The 22,352-nt window shown below is 38.6% G+C and overlaps 1 long non-coding RNA gene across 1 annotated transcript; it reads left to right on the top strand.

Moving 5' to 3' along the window:
* Positions 1-1,910: 1,910 nt before the first annotated feature.
* Positions 1,911-20,274, top strand: LOC145545822 (uncharacterized). Its single transcript, XR_014082230.1, has 3 exons — positions 1,911-2,225; positions 14,754-18,311; positions 19,049-20,274. It is a non-coding gene; the product is annotated as an uncharacterized LOC145545822 (long non-coding RNA).
* The last annotated feature ends 2,078 nt before the right edge of the window (positions 20,275-22,352 follow it).

The following is a 22,352-nucleotide window of genomic DNA, read 5'->3' as shown; positions in this document are numbered from 1 at the left end:
TTTCTCTATATCCTTGCCAACACTTGTCATCTCTGGTCTTTGTGATGATAGCCATTCTAATAGACATGAAGTGATAGATATCTCATTGTCATTTTGACTTGCATCAGGGAAATCCCTGATGATTAGTGATGCTGAGCACCTTTTCATGTACTTGTTGGCCATTTGTGTGTAATCTTTGGAAAAATCTCTATTTGGATCCTCTACTCATTTTAAAATTCAATTAATAAATATATAATGATTTATAAATAAGTCCTAATTCATTGAAAAATATAAATGCACATTATTTCCATACTCCTTTTCTTTGACCCAGATCAAAGTTTTTCTAAATTTCTCTTTACAGTTAATGTCTGTGTAGCATGACTGGATGAGGTCCAGATTCCAATTCTCACGGCTAGTCCAATATAAAGTTTTCAGGCAACCTGTGTCAAAATCCAGAAACTGTTGAAAATAAAATCACATCAGTAAAGCTGTATCCAGTAAGAGTTTATTGTACATAGAAGAATAGTTTTAAAACTGGGAGTTCTCAAGTGAACAGTGGCATTAAGCACAGAGACATGTTATAGGATGGCTTATATATTGAAAACACAGAAACTATTTAATCTTTATAATTATTGGTTATAGCAGTGGGGTTTTTCAAATGACAAGGGATTGGTTAAAAGTGGTCTTCATATGCCATTTTAGGCAACCTAAAACAATTTAAGTCAATTTAGGTTTAGTTTATGATTTTCGGGGGTATCTACAATCCAAGTTAAGTTTTGCTTACTCTGCAGAATAAGCATACTAGGTTTCGCTTACGTGGCTTAACTGGTTCTGTCTGCTCAGGAAATTTTCAAGTGTGATCTCAATTTTGTATTTTAACACCTTTATTCTTGTTCACTGGAGAAATTAGCTTAAATGCTTTCCTTTACACAATGAGCAATTAAGGAATGATACAAAACTCTCGCCCACCAAAAGCATAAGCAGACAAGTATAAAATTAAAAGTTAAATTTGAACCATGTGATGCTGAAACAAAATCATCTCATACAGCATCTCATCCAACCTTCATTTAAGGATGAAAATTTTAGTTAATGAAAGAGCCTGAATGAGAACTCAAGTTGCCTCATTATACTCATTGGTCATTGAATTACCATATATTTATTAAGTACAACATTGTGCCAGACGCTAGTAAGTGCTCATTAGACAAAAAGAACAAGATAGATAAGGTTCCAGCCCTTGCCAAGCTTACAATCCAGTGGGGAACAGACTACAAAAATTGAATAAGGAAACTGTATCATAATAAATTGCATTAAATGTTATAAAGATAAAAGTAAGAGTGCTTTATAAAAGAAAAAAAGAGGGGAAATAACTAAAACAGATCAAATGGCTAAGTTTCTCTTAAAACAGATAACATGTAAGTAGAAAACTAAAGGATGTTAGAGAGCCTACTATGGTTGTTTCAGGGAAAAGTTTCAGGAAGAGGGAAGACCATGTGAAAGCCTGGGATAGGAAAGAACCTATGTATTCCAGGACTAGAGAAAAGGCCTGGATACTAGGAGCTCAGTGAATAAAGGGTGCAGCTTGTTTTGTCTTTAGCATCCTTAAAAAAAAAAAAAACAACTTATGCTGCAACCCAGTAAATAAAATATCTGAGAATACCTTCTTCTCTGGGGCTTCCCTGGTGGCTCTGTGGTAAAAAATCCACCTGCCAATGCAGGAGATGTGGGTTTGATCCCTAGGTCAGGAAGATCCCCTGGAGAAGGAAATGGCAACCCATTCCAGTATTTTTGCCTGGGAAATCCCATGACAGGGAGCCTGGTGGGCTACAGTCAATAGTGTCACAAAGAGTCGAATGTGACTAAACAACAGCTTCTATGATGGAAAATCTGGGTGGAATCCGACCTAAATGAATGCATTAGCATGCGAAAGGACCAGAACTATACCTGGCTCATAATAGGTACTCAACAAATGTTGGCTTCAAAAAAGACAAGAAGCCTTATTCTTCCTCCCTCAACTTTCCAGGTGTCCCCTCAGGAGTCTCAGGGAAATACCTCGGCTTCCGAAGAACAAAGCTTGGTAGTCACTGCACTGTTGCTGCTGCTTCACAGAGGAATATGAATTTCTGAAACTATTGTTCATAAAATCAACATAATACAAAGAGTATGAAGGAACCTTGATTAGTGAGGAATTCTGATTACAAGTTGCCTATGGGTCTTGATTTATGGAGAATCTTGAACAACACATAATGGTAAGAGAGAAGTAGCAGTGTGAAGAATCTCGGATAAGGCCCAACTGGTGCAATAAATGAAGTAAAAATGAGAGCAACCAAGAAAAGATAGATAGATGGCAAAATGTGATCTGGTCCAGTGCTTCTCAAACATTCAGGCATTAGGATCACCTGAGAAAGTAAAAACAGCTCCAGAGCTTCTGATTTAGCAGATCTGAGCTGGGTCTTGAGAATTCGTACTTTTAACAAGTTCCTAGATGATGCTGGTACTGCTCGCCTGGGGACTGTACTTTGAGAACCACTGGTCTAGATCCTAAAAACCTGAAAAAATTAAAAAGAAGCAAATGGAGGGACAGGTCATACTCAACTATAAGGTCTTTTTGACTGAATCTCACATAGTTACAGGTGGGTGAGGGTCAGCCACTCCCGTGCACTCTCCCTACCAGGTTATAGTGAAAGCACGTCTGAAGCCCTGCTCTGTAAGTTCAATTTGCTCTCTGTCACTAGATGCTCAGAGGACGCCTAGCCAACGAGTTCTTTCAGTTAATCAGGATAAGAGTTAGGCTCACAGACCCCAAATCCTCTGAGCTGATGGCTGGATGCAGGTTGTCTGGGGATCAAGATTTGGATGCTGTCCTTTAGGTCTACAGGCTTCCAGAGCTCTGTTCACGAAAGCATGGGAACATTCCTAAAATATTTCAGCCAATCCACATTTCTTGAATATCACTAATTACACTAATAAAAATCCATTTTTAAAACTCACTGTGATAATTTGTAAAGATGCTGGGCTTTTAGATGCAGTTTGTAGTGCCAACCTCTAGATTATAGCCTTCCTGGTAAAATGCTAGATAACCCCCTTGGTGCACTACCCTATAGGACACTTACTCTGCTTATCCTAATGTGTTTGATGACAATTAATATGTAAGGGTCACAAGACATTGTAAGGCGAGCACGAGAAAAAGAGAGCGAGCCAGGCAGTCAGGCAGAGAAAGATTTATTACAGGGAGAAAAAAAGTGACTGGCTTTAGAGAGAAATCAGTGCTTCCCCTTTTACAACCAATCTTTCTTATACCCTATTGATGGGAAATTGTGCCCTGAAGGGAGGGGTCCTTAGTTTATCTTTAGCTCACAGCTGGGGTCTTGTGATCACATAGTCGGAGGGGTCTCATGGTCAGGTGGTCTTGTAGTCTTGAGAAACTGGCACCAGTAGGGAAAAATAGGATGTCTCCTTAAGGAAAAATCAGGATGCCACCAGGGCAACGTGGCCACTGTGACTTCATCCCTTGTTTGTCAGGTCACCGCAATTGGCCATTTTTTTAACAATACACTGTGAGCCCCTTGTGGATCCTAATAGATACAGTAAAATTTCAAAAGTGAAAAATGATTTTTAATAAAGTTGAGGAAAGATAATATTCACAAATATAATGGAAAGTGGGGAATACTCTATTTTTTGGGGCCATGTGGCTTGTGGAATCCTAGTTCACTGACCAGAGATCAAACCTCCGAAGTGAAAGCACATAGTCCTAACCACTGGGCAACCAGGGAAATCCCAGGGTATATTCTGATTTAGCTTAGCATGTTGTTGGTGGACTAAGAATGATCTGGGGAAGAGGAGATCTTAAAATTCTTTAAGTTCTGATTGCAATAGTGTCTGCTCCTGCTCTCCCTTCTTCCTTTCTCATCCTCCCAGCTCCTTCATTATGAGACACCTTCTTTAAATAACTTGTGCTGCAATGCGTCAGTCTGCTATTTATGGTGCTTTATCCTGAGTCAGATAGAATGGAGGACCAGTTAGAGTCACAGAGCACGAATCTGTGAGTAGGGAGGCTCACCATACATATTATCTTCCAAACAGTACCATTTTGATATTAAAAGGAGGTGTGAAAAATAATTTATGGTTACTTCTAAGATTTTTGAAATATATGTATATTGATCAACAAATTAGTTACATTATTTTGGTGGATCTATGAAAAAAATTTAATTCTAAGCTATTTTCAAAATCATATTCTAAGAAATAAAAAATAAGATCTATCTGTATCTGTTAGACCAAAAATTAAAAACTTTATGTTGATTATACAAATATTAAAAATACATGAGCAAAATAATTATCTTAGGTACATATTCACATATCTTAATCAAGTTTTCTTTTATTTTTCAGCTTTATTGAGGAATACTAGATAAATGAAATTGCTCATATTTAAAGTATAACATGATGATTTGACATACATATATACTTTGTGAAATGACTACCACAATCAGTTTAATTAATACATCCATCTACTCATATAGTTATCTGTGTGTGTGTGCGTGTGTGTGTGTGTGTGTGGTAAAAATGCTTAAGGTCTACTCGTGGCAAGTTTCAAGCACACAACAAAGTAATATTTACTACAGTCACTATGTGGTACATTAGCTCCCCAGAATTTATGCTTCTGACAAATGAATCCTTTGATTAGCATTTCCCATCTCCTTCCCCACATCCACCTTTCCCCTCAACTCTCTGGCCCTGGTAAACAGAGAATCAACTTTAACAAAAAAAAAAAGAATTTTCTATGAATCAACTTTAACAAAAAAAAAAAGATTCCACAAATAAGTGGGATCATGCAGTTTTTGTCTTTCTCTGGCTAATTCCACTTAGCATTATGTCCTCTGGATTCATTCATATTTTTGCAAAATAGCAGTTTCCTTTCTTCTTCATTATATGTGTGTGTGTGTGTGTGTGTGTGTGTGATATCACATCTTATTTATCCATTTATCTGTTGACAGACACATAGCTTGTTTCCATATCTTGGCTACTGTGAGCAATGCTGCAATGAACATGGGAGTGCAGCTACCTCTTTCAGATAATGATTTTGTTTCCTTCAGATACAGGCATACCTCAAAGATATTGTGAATGCAGTTGCAGACCACTGAACTAAAAAGTTGCAATAAAGTGAATCCATGATTTTTTTTTCTTGGTTTCCCAGTGTATATAAAAGTTATCTTTACACTATATTGTATACTCTTAAGTGTGCACGTCTTTAAAAAAAAATGGACATACCTTAATTTAAAAATACTTTATTGCTAAAATATGCCAACCATCATCTGAGCCTTCAGGAAGTCATAGTCACATTTGGAGAAGTGAAGGGGCTTGCCCAAATGTGATGATGGTTGCTGACTGATCAGGGTAGTGGCTGTGACAATTTTTTAAAATAAGACAACAATGAAGTTTGCCACATTGACTGACTCTTCCTTTTACAAACGATTTCTCTGTAGCATACAATGCTGTTAGATGACATTTTACTCACAGTAGAAACGCTTTCAAAATTCAAGTCAATTCTCTCAAACCCTGCCGCTGCTTTATCAACTAAATGTATGTACTATTCTAAATTCTTAGTTGTCATTTCAACGGTCTTCACAGCATCTTCGCCAGGAGAGAGTCTATCTCAAGAAACCACTTTCTTCATTCATAAGAAGCAACTCCCCATCCATTGGAGTTTTGTCATGAGTTGTAGCATCCAGCCACATCTTTAGGCTCCACTTCTAATTCTAAAATCTAGGATGGTGAATATTTTCCAGAAGGTTTTCAATTTACTTTGCCCAGATTCTATCAGAGGAATCACCATCTATGGTAAATTATAACCTCACAAAATGTGCTTCTTAAATAATAAATTTGGAAAATTGAAATTACTCCTTGATCCATGTGTTGTAGAATGGATGTTATGTTAGCAGACATGAAAACATTAATCTGGCTGTACATTTGCAACAGAGCTTTTGGATAATGAGCTCCATTCTACATGTCAGGAAGAATATTTGTGATTCATGGAAAGAAGGCAAAATATCAACATTGATAGGAGTTTGGAGGCAAGTAATTCCAGCCCTCATGGATGACTTTCAGAGGTTTAAGACTTCAGTGGAGGAAGTAACTGTAGATGTGATGCAAATAGCAAAGGAATTAAAATTAGAGGTATTTTTAAATTGAGGTATGTACATTTTTTTGGACATAATGTGGTTGTACACTTAATAGACAATAAGTATCAATTCAGTTCAATTCAGTCACTCAGTCGTGTCCGACTCTGTGACCCCATGGTCTACAGCACACCAGGACTCCCTATCCATCACCAATTCCCAGAGCTTGCTCAAACTCATGTCCATTGAGTCAGTGATGCCATCCAACCATCTCATCCTCTGTCGTCCTCTTCTCTTCCTGCCTTCAATCTTTCCCAACACCAGGATCTTTTCCAATGAGTCAGTTCTTTGCATCAGGTGGCCAAACTATTGGAGTTTCAGCCTGAGCATCAGTCCTTCCAATGAATATTCAGGACTGACTTCATTTAGGATTGACTGGTTTGATCTCCTTGCTGTCCAAAGGAGTCTCAAGAGTCTTCTCCAACACCACAGTTCAAAAGCATTAATTCTTCAGCGCTCGGCTTTCTTCAAGGTCCAACTCTCTCATCCACACGTGACTACTGGAGAAACCATAGCTTGACTAGACAGACCTTTGTTGGCAAAGTAATGTCTCTGCTTTTTAATATGCTGTCTAGGTTGGTCATAGCTTTTCTTCCAAGGAGCAAGTGTCTTTTAATTTCATGGCTGCAGTCACCATCTGCAGTGATTTTGGAGCCCAAGAAAATACAGTCTGTCACTGTTTCCATTGTTTCCCCATCTTTTTGCCATGAAGTGATGGGACTGGAAGCCATGATCTTAGTTTTTTGAATGCTGAGTTTTAAGCCAGCTTTTTCACTCTTCTCTTTCACTTTCATCAAGAGGCTCTTCAGTTCCTCTTCACTTTCTGCCATAAGAGTGGTATCATCTGTATATCTGAGGTTATTGTATTTCTCCCAGCAGTCTTGATTCCAGCTTGTGCTTTATCCCACCTGGCATTTCACATGATGTACTCTGCATGTTAGTTAAATAAACAAGGTGACAATATATAGTCTTGACGTACTCCTTTTCGCTTTCACTTTATCAGCTGAAGAAGCAGTAAAAGAATTTTATAGATAGGAGACATACAACATGAGCAAAGATATTCCTACATGCCAGAGACTTATATGTTTATTTGGAGAAAGTGAGAAGTTTAATATGGCTGGCACACACACAAAAACCATAATGTTGGAGCATGGGATGAAAGTAAAAATAGTTTGTGAAAACAAAGACTAACTGAATGAGAACAAGCAAAAGTTATTCAGAGCTTGCTATAGCAAGGGAATCAGTCACCATCGCTTGTGTTTGGCAAAGACTCCAAGGCAAGCAGATGAGTGGGAAAACTTTATAGTGGAAAAAAGAGAAGACTTTGGTCAGTAACTGCCAGCTTTCCTAATTTTCACCATGGATTCCAACTAGGAATTAACCAGAGAAAGCCAATTATGCTCTTCTAACCAATTACATAGGATGTTTCATTTCTAGTTAGCTGGCCACCAGCTTCTCCATGCCAACAACCTCTGATCATAACATACCTGGAGGCTTCCCTTTTTCCACTATAAAGATTTCCCTCTCCTCTGTCTGCCTTGTCTTTATTAAATTGCAAGTAATTATGGCTGACTCCACAATAGCAAGCTCTGCATAAAGAGCCTTTTCTTTTTCTCATTTGGGTGGTCTTTATTTCCACACAGTCAAGTTTAAGCTACTATCTGGACCTTCTCAAATTTCCTCTTCAAGTCTTGCCTCCTCCAATAATATAAATTGATACCAACTACCTGGTGCTAGTGGTAAAGAACCCACCTGCCAGTGCAGGAGATGTAAGAGATGTGGGTTCAATCCCTAGATCCCCTGGAGGAGGGCATGGCAACCCACTGCAATATTCTTGCCTGCAGAATCCCATGGACAGAGAAGCCTGGTGGGCTGCAGTCCACCATGGGGTCACAAAAAGTTGGGCATGACTGAAGTGACTTAGCATGCACTCGTACACATATCTAAATCTTCTAAAACATACAAAATAATACAGTGTTGCATTACTTGTAGCTGCCACTGTTAATGCCCCTATCCATGTTCCTGATACTAGAGTGTATCCTTGGCTGATTTCCAATGGTCTGAGGGTTTTCTCTGATGGCCTGAGTTTAAACTTTCCCCCAGGAGTCTGTGACCACTTACTGAAGGCAACTGGTGTATAAATATCTCAGCTCCCTCACCCCTCTGGTGGGATGAATGAGAGGCCTGCTTTCTACACAAATTCTGAGTTCCCCAGCAGGATTAAGCTGCAGTTGCTCACAATGGCAGTTGACCTGATAACTCACCCTTACTGTAATTGCCTTCCTTTTCATCTTTGTCTCACGTCTCTATTCCTCTAACCTAAGATCACATCCCAAATAAATTACTTGCTTTCAAATCCTTTCTTCAGCATCTGCTTCAGTGGAAACCCAAGTGAATATAGAGTTTGAATTAAGAATAACCCATATCACCTTTATTCTAATAACTAACAACTGGAAAAAGAAGAGGAGGCCACCTCCCAATAAATTTTCACTGTTATATATGTCATGAAAAAATAAAGAAAAGAAAAAGGAGGAAATTGGTAATCCCATAATAATTTAAAGGATAACATGTATCTGATTCATTAAACAATTTTCTAATGAGAATAAGTTGCATTTCTCTATGCAGTTATTTAAGACTTCCGAATTAACACAAAATTAAACATAGAAGATTTCAATTCAAGTGGTTAAAGACAGAATCAGTAGCAAAAATAATGTTTTGGAAGAGTTTAATTTCTTCATGGAATGGAAGAAAACTCGACCAGAAATCTATCATTTATGGTAAATGGGGGCATTTCACCAATAGTTAAATAAAGAAGCCAATGTTTTATCAGTGGTTCTCAAATGTTTTTGACTCAGAACACATTAATACTCTTAAAAATTATTGAGAATTTTAATGAAATTTTATTTACGTAGTTTATATTTATTGTATTACAAATTAAACTAGGAACTTAAAAGGTTTATTAATAATCCATCTTAAATTGCAATAAATAATTGGGAAAAACACAATTTATTATTGAAAAATAATAAACCTTCCAAAACAATTTTCTCTGAGAATAGAGGAATTGTTTTACATTTTTGCAAATCTCTTTGATGTTTAGCCAACCAGAAGACAGCTGGATTCTCATATCTGCTATAGATTCATTCTGTTATGATACCAATGTCATGCAGCCTCTGGAACACTTCATTCTACGTTCATAAAAGAAGGAAAGTAAAAAAACAAATAATAGCATAGCATTATTTTGAAAATAGTTTTGACCTTATGGAACCCCTGTAAGGATTTGAGAGTTCCCCAGGGTCTCCGAACTATAGTGGAAGAACTGTTGCATTAAAGGATACACAAATCAGGGAGCACAGATTCCAGTAAATATTGTTACACCGTAGGAGGTAGATGTTGAGGTCTTTCTCATCTTGGCCTTTGGCACCTTTCTCCATTATCTCCTTATAAGGAAGTAACACCCTTTTGCTAATTGACAAGTCTCCAGCCTCTGTTGTTCATATTCTTCCTATTGCTATTTATTGCTGCTGCACCATGCCCCCTGTGCATAAGGATAAGGACTTTACAGCTTCTGAAGCACAGAGGCTTGTGGGAACAGAGCAGGGGAAATATGCTAGCCACTGGCAGGAATCTGACTTAGGCCCAGCTTTTGGAGCATGACTAATCTTCACATGACTTGACCACATTTCTTTGGTTGTATCATGGAGGGAGAGTCAAGCTTCTTTCTCTGTATAGCAAAGTGACTCATTTATACATGAGTGTGTGTGTGTATATATATACATATATATATATATGTATGTATATATACATTCTTTTTTAATATTCTTTTCCACTATGGTTTATCTCAGGATATTGTGTATAGTTCCCTGTGTTATGCAGTAGAACCTTGTTGCTTATCTATACTGTTCCCTTCTTAATACAGGCTCGGCAGCAGGGAAGTTATATCATTTATATTCCATATTTTTCATTACAAAAGGAGACATTATCTTTCTTTTACTTTTATTTTTCAATTGAAATTGATATGATATCCATATATGTAGCAAAAGTATTCCTGCATGCTAGAGTCACTTCAGTCATGTCAGACTCTTTGTGACCCTATGGACTGTAGCTCCTCTCATGGGATTCTCCAGGTAAGAGTACTGAAGTGGGTTGCCATGCCCTCCTCCAGGGGATCTTCCCAACCTAGGGATTGAACCTGCATCTCTTACCTCTCCTGCAGTGCCAGGTGGATTCTTTACCACTAGCACCACCTGGGAAGCTCAAAGAATCTTTCCAACAAGCTAATTCATCCTATAGACTGCAACTTTGTATCCTTTAATCAACATCTCCCTATTTCCCTCACCTCTCTCTCCCTCCAAAACCTAAAAATAGAACCATATGATCCAGCAATGTAGCACTGTATATATATCAAAAGAAATAAAATCAGTACCTCAAAGAGACATCTGCACATCCAGGTACACTGCAGTATTATTCACAATAGCCAAGAGACGGAAAAAGAAAAAAATACCCAAGTATCTGTTGAGAGATGAATGGATAAAGAAAAATGCGATGTGATATACACAGGCGCACACATGCATGTATACAATGGAATGTTATTCAGCTTTGAAAATGAAGCAAATTTTGCCATTTGCAAAAACCTGGAGATAGTATGCTAAATGAAAGAAGCCAGACACAGAAAGAAAAAAACCTGTAATCTCATGAGTATGTGAAATCTAAAAAAGTCAAGCAGAAGTGGAGAGTAGAAGAGAGACATTCCGTAACTCCAAAATTGTAAGAGTAAACAAAACATACAACTGCAATTAGAACTGTCTATTCAAAAAAATGCACAACTTGAGAGTTGTGAGTTAAGTTTTACTGGGGGCAAAATGAGGACTGCAGTCCAGGAGATAGCACCTCAGAGGGCTCTGAGAAACTGTTCCAAAGAGCTAGGGGAAAAAGGTCAGTATATATGTGATTATGGTGAAGGGGGAATAGATGCAATTAAGTAAATATTTTCCCAAAAGTTTTCTGCTAGTCTTGTGACGCTTTGCTCATCATGAGAAACAGTAGTCACCTTGAAGGATTTTAGTGCCTTTCTAGATAGGGAGGATAGCAAGAATTGGGCTCATAAAATCGGCTCCTAAAAATATACAACTATCTGAAGACCTATCCTGCTAGTTTTTCTCTGAGCAGAGTGCCTCATTTCTGCTTTGCACCCTGAGCTCTTTTCAGGGGTTGTTGAAGGTCAGCAGCTGCAGCAAGCAGCACACAGTTTAATCCTCGTAGAGGCAGATAGGTAGATGGCACATGCCCACGGTAAGTGCCAATTTGTAGTTGACAGAACAAAGCACACCAAATACAAAATAGTGGTGGCTTGAGACTGAGAGTGGAAAGCATACCAGAGGGACTTTAACTTCAATATTTTTTCTTTTATTAAAAAAATTCAAAGCAAACATTACTAACTTAATACTTGCTAATTGCGGGAGGTAGGTATTTTGGTGTGTAAGGGCAAATATAAATAGTAAGAGACTTAATTCTTCCTCTTAAAATGAGGGAAGAGGGACTTCTCTGGTTGCCTAGTGGTTAGGATTCTGGGCTTTCACCACCATGGCCTGGGTTCAGTACCTGGTCAGGGAACAGAGATCCCACAGGGCAAGGCCAAAAAAAAAAAAAGTGGGGAAAGAAACTCCTCTGTCTCTTTTCTTAGAGCATTTTCTTTAGAAAACTTGTAAGTGTAAATTCTTTCTCTGCCTCTTTGAGATGTATGTAAATCTTTTAAAAAGACTTTTTTACCAATTTTGTAACCCAGGGACACTTTCTCAAGGAGCTGGGGGCCATCTCTTTGAAGTGTAAATATCAAGGGAGAGAGTGCCTTTGTCTAGCAGTTGAGACTCTAGGAGCCTACCTTTGGTGGGTACTTTGCTCCAAATTGCAAAACTAGCTCTTCTCAGAAAGACATGATAAGTCCATTTTTCTTCATATAAAGTCAGTTAATGCAGACGGCTACTCCAATTTCCAGGTGAACTCAGGATGTGTGCCAAATTGTGTTTTCTTACTTGAGGGATAGTTATTGTTCTATCTCTCTGGCTATATAAAAGGGTGAGATTTTTTTCTATCTTTGCAATCTCTTAAGACACCACCTGGGCTTCCCAGTTTGTACTAGTGGTAAAGAACCCGAGTGCAGGATGTGAGGGCGATCTGGTTGCGACATCTGTCACCCCATTGATCGCCAGGGTTGATTCGGCTGATCTGGCTGGCTAGGCGGGTGTCCCCTTCCTCCCTCACCGCTCCATGTGCGTCCCTCCCGAAGCTGCGCGCTCGGTCGAAGAGGACGACCATCCCCGATAGAGGAGGACCGGTCTTCGGTCAAGGGTATACGAGTAGCTGCGCTCCCCTGCTAGAACCTCCAAACAAGCTCTCAAGAACCCGAGTGCAATGCAGGAGACATAATAGGCGTGGGTTCGATCCCTGGGTAGGGAAGATCCCCTGGAGGAGGGCATGGCAACCCACTCCAGTATTCTTGCCTGGAGAATCCCACGGACAGAGGAGCCTGGCAGGCTACAGTCTATAGGATCACAAAGAGTCAGACTGAAGCAGCAGCAGCAGCAACAGGACACTGCCTGTGATACACATTACATTCTAGTTTAATACTTACTCAATTAAAAAACTGGTTTCTTTTTCTACTACCTTCACAGAGAAGTTTGAGAACTAGAATATTCCTTGCCATATAAGTAAACAAGAATGTCAGTCATCAGTGATTGCAGCCCTCCAGTGTGAGCCAGTGAGCCCCGAGGGAACTCTAGAAGGAGAATATCTGCCATCTAGCAGCCTTCAGACTATAGCCAATCCCTATGGTGAGCCCTGAGGAAAGGCGGCTCAGGATGTGAAAAACACAGGAAACTGGCCCCAGATAGTTGAGGTGCATATCAAAGGAACGATTTTAGTGAGCCTAGACTCTTGCATCTTCCCATACAAAGAAAAAACTAAATTCCTTTATTTGAGATATCTGATTTTCTTTAGTTAACAATAATCTTTTGATGTTCAAACTATCTGCTTTTTGTTGTGAAACTTCTATATTACCTGGCTCCTTCCTTTGCCTCCTCAGAGCATTTTTCTCAGAGTTATTTGAGATACTGTCTTCTGGGCTTGAAGTCCTAAAAATTCCCACCAAATAAAACACTTCTCAACTTTTGGGCTGGAGATTTTAAGTCAATAGATTTCTTTTAAGTCAATAGATTTCTTGGGCTGGAGAAAGATTTGCTTCTAATACTTTCCCTGCACACCCCAATCAGGAAGAAAAAAAGATATATTCATGAATGACTACTAAAAAATGTTATCTACTTTCCTATATTGCTCTTTCCTAAAGCAAAATTTATTTTATTTAGTAACTAAGCTATTTTTCCTCATGCGGTTAATTTACGAAAGGAGTTTTTGCATTTAAGTGTCTAAAAAACTGCATTAAGGCCTTAATATTAAATACATTTTCAAGATTAAGAGGCTTTAGAGGAAGAGTTTCTTTCCCCTCTTAAAAATATTTTCTAGTATCTGTCAACTGAAAAAACCCAAAAAAGCACAATGTAAATGTTGAGAATTATGTTTTATATGGGAAATTACTGACTACTTAAGCCTTAGATAGCTCTGAGAGACTGTTTTAGAGAGGCGAGAGAGGAGCAAGGATACATAGACATTTTTGAAAAAAAACCAAAAAAACATGTAAGTAGTTGACCATTAAAAGATAACTGCTACTTAAAGAAAAGGGCTTCCAAGGTGGCACAATGGTAAAGAATTTGCCTGCCAGTGCAGAAGATGCAAGACACGTGAGCTCAATCCCTGGGTCAGGAAGATCCCCTAGAGTTGGAAATGACAACCTGCTTCAGTATTATTTCCTGGAAAATTCCATGGACAGAGGAACCTGGCAGGCTACAGCAAAGAGTCAAACATGACTGAGCATACACTCACACAATTGAAAAAAAAAACAACTCAATATATCAATTTAGCACTTTTCTATGTATGAGAAGATGAAGGAGTTGGGGCTTAATGAAATTATTCCTTTGATATGCACCTTATCTAGGGCCAGTATCCTGTTTTTCTCAGTCCTGAATTCCTCAGCAAGCACCACCAGGAGGTGGATGGCTGCAGGGGCTGATGGCTCGAAGACTACAATATCCTTTGCTTACTGATAAGGCAGATTCTTTGTCCACAAATCCACTGTAATTTCTTCTTTGATCCAAGATTTATTTATCTTATTTGCTTATTTTTTATTGAAGTTTAGAGTTGACTTAGAATATTATGTTAGTTTCAGGTGTATAACAAAGTAATTCAATGTTTGTATAGATTACATTCCATACAAAGTTATTTTAAAATATTGTAAAATATGTCTTCTGTGCCGTACATTATATCCTTGCAACTTATGTATTTCACAACTAGTACTTTCTAGCTTTTGATCCACTTTACCTATTTTGTCCCTCCTCTCACCCTCTCCCCTCTGATAACCACTAGTTTGTTCTCTGTACTTATGAGCCTATATCTGTTTCTAGAAGAGTTTTAAATCTAAAACAGTACAGTGAAATTCATAGAGAATTTCTTATTTTAATGTAGTATATGCTTTAAAAATATAACAATTTTTCCTAGCTTTATTGAGAAATCCTCAACCATCAGAGGGCAGCCAGAATGAAAACCACAGTCAGAGAAAACCAACCAAAATGATCACATGGATCACAGCCTTCTCTAATTCAAGGAAACTATGAGCTATGGCATGTAGGGCCACTGAAGACTAACAGGTCTTGGTGGAGAGTTCTGATAAAACTTTTGATAAGTTTTGTTCTGATAAAACTCCAGTGGTCCACGGAGAAAGGAATGGCAAACCACTTCAGCATTCTTGCCTTGAGAACCTCATGAATAGTATGAAAAGGAAAAAAGATATGACACTGAAAGATGAACTCCCCAGGTTGGTAGGTGACCAATATGTTACTGGAGAAGAGCAGAGACACAGCTCCAGAATGAAGAGGCTGAGCCAAATCAGAAACAACACCCAGTTGTGGATGTGTCTGGTGGTGAAAGTAAAATCTGATGCTGTACAGAACAATATTGCGTAGGAACTTGCAATGTTAGGTCCATGAATCAAGGTAAATTGAAGTGGACAAACAGGAGATAGCAACAGTGAACATCAACATGTTAGGAATCAATGAACTAAAATGGACTGGAATGGGCGGATTTAATTCAGATGACCATTTTATCTACTACTGTGGACAAGAATCCTTGGAATAACCCTCATAGTCAAAAAAGAGTCTGAAATGCAGTACTTAGGAGCAATCTCAAAAACAAGAGAATGATCTCTATTCATTTCCAAGGAAAACCATACAATACTACAGTGATCCAAGTCTATGTCCAAACACTAATGCCGAAGAAGCTAAAGGTGACTTTCTAGAACTACCACCAAAAAATATGTTCTTTTCATCAGAGGGGACTGGAATGCGAAAATAGGAAGTCAAGAGCTACCTGGAGTAACAGGCAAGTTTCACCTTGGAGTACAAAATGAAGCAAGGCAAAGGCTAACAGAGTTTTGCCAAGAGAACGCACTGATCATAGCAAACACTCTCTTCCAACAAGACAAGAGACAACTCTAGGATGGTCCTAAGATGGCGGAGGAATAGGACGGGGAGACCACTTTCTCCCCCACAAATTCATCAAAAGATCATTTGAATGCTGAGCAACTTACACAAAACAACTTCTGAATGCTGGCAGAGGACACTAGGCACCCAGGAAGTCAACCCATTCTCTTCGAAAGGAGGTAAGACAAAATATAAAAGACAAAAAAAACAGAGACAAAAGAGTTAGAGATGGAGACCCATCCTGGGGAGGGAGTTGTAAAGGAGGAGAAGTTTCCAAACACCAGGAAACCCTCTCATCGGCGGGTCTGTGGGGAGTTTTGGAATCTCAGTGGGCAACATAACAGGAAGGAAAAAAAAAAAAACCACCCACAGAATACGCGCCTAACTGCAACTCCCAGCGGATGAGTAGACCAGATGCTCGCATCCACCACCAGCGAGCAGGAGCTGAACAGGGAGGCACGGGTTGCATGCTTAGGATAAGGACTGGGCCTGAATGCCTTGGGGACAATCTGAGGGAGCTAAGAAGAGGTGGAAAGAATACACAGAAGAACTGTACAGAAAAGATCTTCACGACCCAGATAACCACGATGGTGTGATCACTCACCCAGAGCCAGACATCCTGGAATGTGAAGTCAAGTGGGCCTTAGGGAAGCATCACTACAAACAAAGCTAGTGGAAGTGATGAAATTCCAGTTGAGCTATTTCAAATCCTGAAAGATGCTGCTGCGAAATTACTGCACTCAATATGCCAACAAATTTGGAAAACTCAGCGGTGGCCACAGGACTGGAAAAGGTCAGTTTTCATTCCAATCCCAAAGAAAGGCAATGCCAAAGAATGCTCAAACTACCACACATTTGCACTCATCTCACAAGCTAGCAAAGTAATGCTCAAAATTCTCCACGCTAGGATTCAACAGTAGATGAACTGAGAACTTCCTGATGTTCAAGGTGGATTTAGAAAAGGCAGAGGAACCAGAGATCAAAGTGGCAACATCTGTTCGATCATAGAAAAAGCAAGAGCATTCCAGAAAAGGGTCTACTTCTGCTTCATTGACTATTCTACAGACTTTGACTGTGTGGATCACAACAAACTGTGGAAAATTCTTGAAAAGATAGTGTGGAGAGAGAGCAAATTACCCAAGATGGTGTATTCAGGCTCTCTCACCTCATGGTTTGTAAATAATGACTATGCAATAGCTTAGATCACTTCTAGCACTGCACATACACATCACAAGGTGCTCGCTTGGTCACGAGCTACTTTGTGCTGTAGGGATGTATGAGCTCTACCTAAAGAAAGCAGGGGCATTACTGCTGCCTCACCATTGTGGTCTGTTTGGTTAGCCACGAGAGGCGAGAATATAGTGTACCTACTGTTACGATTGCCATGCCAGCCTGGAGAGAATAAATGTGTCTGCAGTTTCTATGGCTCCTTGAATCTTCTACCAGTCTGTTAGCTCATGCCTTGCTTACCCTGGCTTCAGTGAACAGTGTGGACTGTGTGAACAGCAAGACAATTGGCGCTGTGAACATAATGAAGAGCAATATACCTGGGAATACCAGCCCATGTTACCTGCCTCCTCAGAAACCTGTATGCAGGTCAAGAAGCAACAATTAGAACCAGATATGGAACAATAGACTGGTTCCAAGTTGGGAAAGGAGTACGTCAAGGATGTATATTGTCACCCTGCTTATTTAACTTATATGCAGAGTACATCTTCCAAAATGCAGGGCTGGATGAAGCACAAGCAGGAATCAAGATTGCCAGGAGAAGTATCAATAACCTCAGATATGCAGATGATATAACCCTTATGGCAGAAAGTGAAGAGGAACTAAAGAGCCTCTTGATGAAGGTGAAAGAGGAGAGTGAAAAAGCTGGCTTCAAACTCAGCATTCAAAAAAGGAAGATCATGGCATCTGTTTCTATCACTTCATGGCAAATAGATGGGGAAACAATGGAAACACTGACAGACTTTATTTTCTTGGGCTCTAAAATCACTGCAGATGGTGACTGCAACCATGAAATTAAAAAAACATGCTTTCTCCTTGGAAGAAAATACACTAGACAGTGTATTTAATACACTAGACAGTGTATTAAAAAGCAGAGACATCACTTTGCCCACAAAGATCCATATAGTCACAGCTATGGTTTCTCCAGTAGTCATGTATGGATGTAAGAGTTGGACCATAAAGAAAGTTTAGCACCAAAGAATTGATGCTTTTGAGCTGTGGTGTTGGAGAAGACTCTTGAGAGTCCCTTGGACTGCAAGGAGATCAAACCAGTCAATCCTAAAGGAAATCAGTCCTGAATATTCATTGGAAGGACTGACACTAAAGCTGAAGATCCAATACACTGGCCACCTGAATGCAAATAGCTGACACATTAGAAAAGACCCTACGCTGGGAAAGATTTATAGCAACGGGAGAAGGGGCTGACAGAGGATGAGATGGTTTGATGGCATCTCTAACTCAGTGGACATGAGTTTGAGCAGGCTCCGGGAGATAGTGAAGGACAGGGAAGCCTTGTGTGCTGCAGTCCATGACGTTGCAAAGAGTTGGACACAACTGAGCGACTGAACAAGTAAGATTGTATTCATTTAAGGTGTACAGGTTCATGTTTTGACAGATTCATATTATCTATTTTGAAATGTTTACCACAATCAAGCTAATTAACATATCCATCACCTCAGATCAGTTCTACATGTGTATGTTGAAAGTGGTGTGGTTTAAATTCTAAAAAACAGTGGCTGTCTTTTGCCAAATTTTAACTCTTCTAAGATCAGGGTCATTGATCAGGGTCATTATCTTATCTATACCTCCTACTCCTGATGTAGTGATGGGTACATAGAAGATGTCCAATAATTTTTTAGTTCAATAAGTGAGAAGTTAGATTTGTAAACAAAACCAAAACATCAGCTATGACTTGAAAGGTAAACAAGACATAGATAGATGATGCTACAATCCACACTTGTAGTTAGTTCTCTTTGCATTTAGGCTTTTTATGTCTCTGCAGCTTGTGTTTAAGTATGTGTATGTATATGTGGGATTCATCCTTTATCTCTGTCTCTTCTGTTAGCTCTTCATTTCTCATTCTTTCCTAGTCTGTCAGTTTCCATTTTCAATGCTTCTTTTCTTCCACTCTTACTGCTTTCTCTTTGGAGTATATTTTGCTTTGACTTAATTGTTGAGTGGAATTATATACTCTGTATTTCTTAGAAGCAAGTGGCTTCATTTGAATTAAATTGTGTAATAACTTGTATAATTATTTGTCTCAACTGTCATTAATGAAAAGACCTTTGTCTTCCTTGTCCAAATTAGTTTAACTCTTTATTAAGTGAAAAATTAGTGAAGATTTCTGGTTTCTGGTTCCACATGGAAGGAGGTTAGAAGTGCCACTGTTGTAACAACAAGTAAAATGCTGAACAGACTGAAAAATCAACTCTTCTTGGATCTGTAAGCGGAGAGGACACAGGGCAAACTGCTTCCTCCAAGACTGTAGAGACAGACCGGCAAATACATGGAATCCAGGCCTTGCAGAGAAGAGACTAAAAAGTGAAAGCACCATGGGAAACAGTACTCAGACAGGAAGCCTGAATTGTAATTGACAAATTGTTGGGGAGGTTCAGTATGAACAAGTATGAAAGCTAAAAACTCTAGGGGGACTCAGTCCTAGAGGGGACACTACATTTTTGTGAGTTGTACCTCCAGGAGCTCAAACAGTTTCTCACAGTAAATATCAGAGAAAATATCCCCTGGCTTCTGGCCAGGGGATGGGAAAGAAATAATTTTGAAATATACCAGAGCACTTGATTCTGACAAGACCTGCCCTCTGGGGAAACTAGTTAATCAGATCCTAATGAGCTGGGATATTATTAATATCAGAGACTAATTGAACTGGGAGAAGGAAAATAACTCAACTCTCACCCACTCTAGTCACACTGTCCCATCTAAGCAGGGAGAAAAGGCTGAGAAACACTTGTGAAGTTCATAGTTCAGAGGCAGAGGCTCACTAAGATTGAGACCTACTCATAAGACTATGGAATGCTTCTTATCCCCTTCACACTTCACCACATTACTAAACTCCCATTTATAGTAGTTTTTATCTTGTATATACTGTCTGGCTATCAAGAAAAAAATTTCAAGGCATGCTAAAAGGCAAAAAACACAATTTGAAGATGTAGAGCAAGTATCAGAGCCAAACATGTCAAGGATGTTGAATTTATTAGACTGGGAACTTAAAATATCTATAATATGCTAAGAATTACATCTGACTTCTCAGAAAACATGCAAGCAAGAAGAGAATGGAATGAAATACTTAAAGTATTGAGAGAGAAAAAAAAAAAACACCAATCTAGAATTCTGTACTCTGTGAAATTATCCTTCAAAGGTGAAAAAGAAATCAAGACTTACTCAGACAAATAAAAACTGAGGGAACCTGATGCCAGTAGACCTGCCATGCAAAATACTAAAAGAAGTTCTTGAGAGAAAAGGAAAATTGTATAGGTTGGAAACTCAGAGGTACATTAGGAAAGGAACAGCACTAAGGAAAGAACAAATGAAAGTAAGACAATAACTTTTATGTTTATTATTCTTAATTTATCTAACAGATAACTGCTGCTTAAAATAACAGCAACAACATACTTGATTATGTATGTTTATGTATACATCTTATATATGTATATACATGCTTATTGTTGTTGTGCTCAGTCATGTCTAACTCTTTGCAACCCCATGGATTGTAGAGCCCACCAGGTTCCCCTGTCCATGAAGTTTTCCAGGCAAACATACTGGAGTGGGTAGCCATTTCATACTCCAGGAAATCTTCCCAACCCAGGGGTCAAACCCACATCTCTTGCATCTCCTGCATTGACACACAGAATACTTTTACCACTGGGAATACTTTTACCATTTTTGCCATCTGGGAAGCCTTATATATATGTTATATATGCTTTTAATAAGTTAAATGAATGACAGCAATGATACAAGGGATAGGAGGAAGGAGTTAAGATTATTTTATTATAATAGGTACTCATACTACCTGGGAAAAGATATACTACTGTTATTTGAAAGTGGACTTGGATTAATTATAAATGTATAATGCTAACTCTAGAGAAACCAGTAAAAATGTTTTAAAAAAATGATATATATATATGTGTGTGAGTATTTGCATATATCTGTGCAGGAGAAAGGAGAGAAAATGGAATCATAAAAATCTCAATTAAAATGACAAAAAGCAAAGAGTGAAAAGCCAAAAAAAAAAAGTAACAAAGTACAGGGCAAAAAATATAGAAAACAGTAATAAATATGATAGGTATTAATCTGCTATATCAATAATCACGTTGAGGGTCTTCCCTGGTGGTCTAGTGGTTAAGAGGGCACGGGTTCAATCCCTGGTCAGGGACCTAAGATCCTGCATGCTGCACAGAGCACCCAAAGGTTTTTTAAAAATTACTTTCAATGCCAATGATATAAATGTACCAGTTAAAAGACAGATTGTCAGAGTGGATCAAAACACACAAAAAAATTTGCTTTCTACAAGAAATTCACTTTAAATATATTCAGTAAAAACATATATAGATTAAAAGTAAAGAAAACATGCCACAAAAACACCAATCAAAAGAGAGCAGGAGGAGCTAGCTAAATTAATTTCACACAGAGCAGACTTCAAAGCAAGGAAGGGTATCAGGGATAAAGAAGGGCATTACATAGTGATTAAGGGATCAATTCTCCAAGAATACATAATAATCTTAAATATATATGAATTTAACAACAGAGCAAAAAATGTAAGACAAAAACTGATAAAACTAAAAAGAGAAATAGATGAATCCACTATCATGGTAGGAGACTTCAACACTCCTCTGTCAGAAGAGGACAGATCCAGCATGCAGAAAATCAGTAAGTGCCGGAATCCCGCTCCAGCTGGTCCAGGGGTTCTCTCAGGATGGACGGCGTCGGCACGGAGAAGAGAAGACACAGCGAGACTAGGCAGGTGTGAAGTAGCGTCAGCGTCTGAGCTTTATTTTTCAAAGGGAGCTTTTATATCTTGAGTTGTACATAGAGGAAAATGTAAAATGTAGAGTCATGCCAAATCAGCTCAACGGGTCAGCAATTTTTGACCCTTATCGAAACCGGGATACTGTTTGTATATCTTAGTTACAAAAGTCTCATGTTGTTTACATCATCTTCTGGCCTGGAGGCCTGCTAACATCTTATGACTTTTTATTGATAAGGGTTGATCAGCCAGAACACTTTTTCTAAAGATATTCTTGTATCAGGCACAGACGTACCAAAGCTACATTTTTTAAAGAATACAGGCACAGTAGATGATGACAAAGAAAGGATTTATTAACTCAAGGTTTCAAAGTAAAACCTGTTTTTTGTAATCTATCTTATGCCTTGAGCCTAACAGAAAAGAATGCGGTCCCATAAAGTCATGGTACAGCAAGCTGAAACAATGTAGCACAAAGGTCAGTTCTTCAGCAAAAATCACCAGCTAGGTTAACAATTGTCTTATTATTTATATTAAGGCTAAACCTTTATTTATATAAGTCTCTAACTATTATACTTTTATTATACAGGCTAAGCACATTAAGAGCAAAAACATAGCAAGTAAATATAGACT

The sequence above is a fragment of the Giraffa tippelskirchi genome, chromosome 4 (genome assembly GCF_054371585.1).
Source record: "Giraffa tippelskirchi isolate mGirTip1 chromosome 4, T2T-mGirTip1v1.2.pri, whole genome shotgun sequence".
Lineage (NCBI taxonomy): Eukaryota > Metazoa > Chordata > Mammalia > Artiodactyla > Giraffidae > Giraffa > Giraffa tippelskirchi.
The sequence above is the reverse complement of the archived record's forward strand: the minus strand, read 5'-3'. Positions and strand labels throughout refer to the sequence as shown.